This window comes from Tachypleus tridentatus, chromosome 4 (assembly GCF_004210375.1).
Source record: "Tachypleus tridentatus isolate NWPU-2018 chromosome 4, ASM421037v1, whole genome shotgun sequence".
Taxonomy (NCBI): domain Eukaryota; kingdom Metazoa; phylum Arthropoda; class Merostomata; order Xiphosura; family Limulidae; genus Tachypleus; species Tachypleus tridentatus.
This window is the reverse complement of record NC_134828.1, coordinates 108,651,867-108,657,866: the sequence shown is the minus strand read 5'-3', so window position 1 is coordinate 108,657,866 and position 6,000 is coordinate 108,651,867.

Here is a 6,000-nt window from a genome sequence, read left to right as displayed (position 1 = left end):
GTATTGGCTGTTTTTTCTATTTGTTCCTGAAGTATTGGCTGTTTTTTCTATTTGTTCCTGAAGTACTGGCTGTTTTTTCTATTTGTTTCTGAAGTATTGGCTGTTTTTTCTATTTGTTTATAAGTTGTTGATTTTTACTTTGTTTTATTGTTAAATCGGGCCAATGGCCTTTGCATTGCTTTCTTTCTGGTTCCTGATACATCAGGCCTTACTTTATTGTCCGAATGGTTTCAAATTACTTACTTGTCTTTATGTTATTGAACGTCAGGTTGTTTTTTTCGTATTCTTATTTCGATGTTTGTAGTTCCAACGGTTCCTAACAAATATCTCTACCCATGTTTTACGGACATTTTCTAGACATTGCATAAATCACAGCTTTCAGTTTTTACAAGTTTTAGGAATTATGTTTTGAGAACGAGAAATTAAATGATTCCAAACGACACTTTTATGTAAAACAACTATTTACAACTAAAAGTAATACAGTGTTAAAATCATTATACAATGAAGTTATTAAAAACAGGAACATGCACTAAAAAGTCTATATACATCTCGGTGTCCTATGACAATATCTTATTATAATCTTAGATAATAAGATAACTTGTAACACTCTCTTCTGTACTAATCTAATCATAACACAATATTCCAAGTTGGTTAAGGTGTAAAAACATGTTTATATCCACTAACTCGTGATAACTCTTTTCAGATTATTAAAGTTTAACGCTTTTGTTCTACTCACAACTCCGTAGCGTGAAACCCAAAATTAAACATTTAATTATTTTTCATGACATATTAGTATACCACACCATTTTTAACCAAATATAAACAAGGTTCTTTTTCTCAGTATATTACAGATATTCCATATGACTAGTTTCAACCAAACTCTACGATAACTTTGTAATCTAAAGCCTGGAGTGATTAAGTATATTGTGTATTGGACTGAGAATCCGAGGATTCAAAGTCCTTTGGAATTGATGGAAGAAGAATGACGGTTAAACCTCCTATTTAAAAATAGTAGCTTTATAATTGGTGGTGGATACTGTCTAACTATTGAACATTATGGACAGCTAGCCCTTATGTGGCTTTCTGTGAGTTTCAGAAACAGACAATCGATATGTTTCATTATACTCAGATTTTAAATATGCTACTACATTGAGTTGAGGTTTTGGTGGTTACATAAAACCATTTGCTTTATATCATTATTAATAAAGACACTAAATCCTTACCGAGCAACGTTTTCAACGCACGTGTTTCTTCTATAGTGGATAAAGTATTTCACTTTCTTCCTTACATCACCCCACGACCAGTGACATGTCCAACTTGTTAAGACTCGTAAGCAGCAGAGATGTATAGAAAAGTGAGATTGGTGAATGAAGAATGGTTGCAGAGCAAAACCATCAGATTTAATTAGTTTCGTAGGATTTAAAATATCTAATGCATGATGATAAATAATCTTTTATTTTAGGATTGCACTACTTACTAAACACTGGAAATACACGTGACGATACAACACTTCTATGCTTTTACTGTTTTATGCTATTACGAAGCCCAGTCTCTCTCCTTTGGGTATTAAATAGTACGGTTAGAACGTGGAAACAGTTACAAATTTTGCATCGCTAGTTTAGTAAATGAGTTTATGATTAACCCGAATATCGTAAATAGACAAACTTTCGTGATACCATTGAAACTACAACCAAAAATGTCTTACTTAAATTATAGATTTTATTACTCACCTATTGTCAGTTTGTTCCATAGAACTGGCTTCATATTTATAGAATAACTTTCAGTTCCTATTTGTGCAGTTAGCTTATTTTTGATAAGAATTGTTCGAATTCCTGTCACACCAAAAATGCTCGCCCTTTCAGCCGTAAGGGCGATATGATGTAACGTTTAGTCGCACTATTCGTTGGTAAAAGAGTAGCCCAAGAGTTGGCGGTGGGTGGTGATGACGAGTTGCCTTTCCTCTAGTCTTACACTGCTAAATTATGGACGACTAAAGCAGATAGCCCTCGTGTAGCTTTGCGCGAAATTCAAAATAAACCAAACTAAATCCCTGGATTCTGCACCAGAACAATTTTCATAATTTTTGGTGAATTGTTTCATCTTTTGTTGAATTTTATTTATGAAATTAAAAAACAAATAAACCAATCTTGATAAGAACTGGTTTGTTTTGAGCCCTCAGATTACGAGTCGAATGCCTTAGCCCACGTGGCCGTGCTGGGCCCGGTATTTCTGAACAAAACAAAATATTTGAATTAAACAGACAGTCATTTGAGAAGCTAATAAAATGCGTGTGTCATTTAAATCATTGTCTGCTCCGATTCGTTTCTTTATTTCACTATTTTCGCGCATAGCTACATGAAGATCTGTTTTCATTTTACCATCTTAATATTGAACTGATAGAAGGAAAGTAGCTGACCAATAACCCCGATATCTATTCGTGAGCTTCTTTTGTTAGACCGAATAATGGGATTTGACAGTTTTACTTATTACACACCAAGGTATCAAAGTGTTGAGGTCGTCCTTACGGCATTAAACCACAAATCATAAGCTCTCGGACTTACAGTCCGTATACAATGAGACAAGATCGACCAAATACTTTTAAAAGTGCATTATGGTATATCATTTTACACCTCAAAGTGCACTGAGTATATATTCAAAACTTTTGAAGAACAACGATAGATCAAACGTTTGTCCATCCGCAGTTCAAACCAACGTGTAATTGGCTTGAACCTTATTTGAGTTTATGAAAAAGGTCACCAAAAATCTTATGATTTTAGACGATTTTTTAAAATTCATTTTCCTACGGATATGATTCACCAAAATTCACTGCTGAATGCAAGAACTTCACATACGAAACTGGAAAAGTCGAGAGAAAAAGAAGCGACTATAAAAATAAAATAATTTCACCTGTTTGTTTTTTGTGAAGTGCAAAACCTCGCAATGGACAACTTTTTGCGTGCCAACCACGAGTATCGAAACACGGTTTGTAGCGTTATAGGCTCCAGACTTAATATTAAGCCACTGGGAGAAAGAGGGTATAAACATAAAAAAATCAAAGAGAAAACAAGAAACCAGATAAATAAAACTTTGAGACAAGAAGAAAGAAGAGTGGAAAAAAATCAAGGAGAGTGGAAAAAAAATCAAGGAGAGTGGAAAAATCAAGCAGAGTGGAAAAAAATCAAGGAGAGTGTAAAAAAATCAGGGAGAGTAGGAAAAATCAAGAAGAGTGGAAAAAGTCAAAAAGAGTAGAAAAAATCAAGGAGAGTATGAAAAATCAAGGAGAGTGAAAAAATCAAGGAGAGTAGAAAAATGAAGGAGAGTAGAAAATCAAGGAAAGTAGAAAAATCAAGGAGAGTAGAAAAAATCAAGGAGAGTGGAAAAAATCAAGGAGAGAAGGAAAAATCAAAGAGAGTGGAAAAATCAAGGAGAGAAGGAAAAATTAAGGAGAGTGGAAAAATCAAGGAGAGTGGAAAAATCAAGGAGAGTAGAAAAAATCAAGGAGAGTAGAAAAATCAAGGAGAGTAGGAAAAATCAAGGAGAGTAGGAAAATCAAGGAGAGTGGGAAAAAAGGACTACAACTTGAAGACAATGGAAAATACTACAATATAAAACAACACGAGATAAATGATAAGAAAACTAACGTTATTTAATATCTGTATAGAAGACATATTAATATTGTTTCTTTGTACTGCCAGTTTTGTTTTGTCTTTTAGTGAACACTTCTGCAGACACTGTGAAACGAAACGTTGAGTGTCTGATTAAATAAACACGTTTTGGTTTTATAAGGTCGTTTATTTTTTGGTGTTTTGTTTGTTTTGAATTTCTCGCAAAGCTACATGAGGGCTATCTGCCATAGCCGTCCCTAATTTAGCAGCGTAAGACGAAAGAAAAGGCAGTTAGTCACGAGCCACTAACCGTCAACACTGGAGCTACTCTTTTACCAACGACTAGTGTGATTGACCGTCACATTATAACGCCCCCCCACGGCTGGAAGGGAGAGCGTGGTTGGTGTAACGGGGATTCGAACCCGTAACCCTCGGATAATGGCTGGAGTGCCTTAACCATTTGGTCATGCCAGGCCGTTTCTGGTATCAAGAAACTGCTGTGTTTATTTCTGTATTATAAAGTGTGCGGTATTTATGATTGTTTACATGTAATCAAATACTCGAGCACTTATTTATGGGTTTCATAGTTTGTATCTCAGATTGAATAGTGTGAGAAAAACGTTTCGACCTTCATAGGTCACCTTCAGGTTAACAAAGAGTTTCTCATCAATAAGGATCTTACAGTTTATTAAATTCACATTTTTACATATTATTATCTGCTGTTGTATTTATGTGTGAAACCTATAGCTTTTTTAGATTTATATTGCTTTAGGGTATAAGAGGAAGTTTTGTTTGTTTGTTTTTTATTTCGCGCAAAGCTACACGAAGGCTGTCTGCGCTAGCCGTCCCTAATTTAGCAGTGTAATACTAGAGGGAAGGCAGCTAGTCATCACCACCCACCGCCAACTCTTGGACTACTCTTTTGCCAACGAATAGTGGGATTGACCGTCACATCATAGCGCCTTAACCTACTTGGCCATGTTGGACTGTATGTGTATGGACTCACAATGCTAGAAACATAGTTCCGTTACCTGTAATGGACAGAACACAGAAAGTTCCTTACACACTTTAGTGCTTAATTACAAACAAACAAACTTTAACATTTAAAAGCTGGAAGTTAAACAAATCACCTGATAAACTGAGCAGAACTGATTTCAAATGTGGCAAGTTTTAGTTTAATGAAATACGTATTTACTAATTTACTACGCATTTTATGTCAGCTTTTCTTTTAAAGTGCAAGTCCTGATATAGTTAACAGAATTATGACAACTCCAACAAAACTTTTGACTGATGTTGTCTATGAATAGCGAACACGAACAGCATAAGCGCTTCATTTTGTTCCTTGTCAAGCCGGTGATTTGTCATGGGACGACGCCGAAAGAAAGTGATGAACAGAATATCGTTTTAACGTTAAAAACAATAGCGACATGTCTTGATGAGGCTGCAAAAAAAACGTGACGTCGACATGTCAGCTACAAGTAATCCTTCGCTATTTGTCACCGTTGTCACCAGCAGCTTCACTGTAAAGCGGACGTCTCAGTTCGATCGAATATTGATCTAATATAATATTGCTAATCACATGCTTCATTGTACGGGTTATCTACGGTACCTCTAAAATGCATTGTGGATATTGTTTTTCACAATATATGATGCGTTACTGTATATTTCAGCGTTAACAGTGCTTCATTATTCTTATAAATGTATTGCTTATTACTAAACAAGTTTCTACTGTGGCGTTTTTATTTTTATTTATTTTTATAATTACTTGTCCTTCCATTAGGTAGTACAGCAGTTAGTTCTGACTAAACTTATCTCTAAATAATGACCGTTATATAAGTACAACAATGACCAATTAAAATTATCTCTAGTATCATCTACTAAATTTAACGGCCCGTCATGGTCAGGTGGGTTAAGGCGTTCGACTCGTAATCTAAGGATCGCGGGTTCGAATCTCCGTTGCACCAAACATGCTTGCCCTTTCAGCCGTGGGGGCGTTATAACGTGCGGTCAATCCCACTATTCGTTGGTAAAAAGAGTAGCCCAAAAGTTGGCGGTGGGTGGTGATGAGTAGCTGCCTTCCTTCTGGTCTTACACTGTAAAATTAGGGACAGTTATCACAGATAGCCCTCGAGTAGCTTTGCGCGAAATTCAAAAACAAACAAACTGACTTGAACGTGCCTAACAGCACATTTTTCTATGCGAACGTTTCAATGGATTGTGTAATACGCGCAGATAATTTCATATAAAATCCAGCACTTCCAGAAATGATAATAACGTTATCTCTACTCTTGTAATTGATTCCAGGTGTGAATATGAAAAACGCTTGCTCAGTCTATTTATCTTAAACCACACGAATAAAGTCAATATATGCTAGGAATACCTTCATTTTAATATA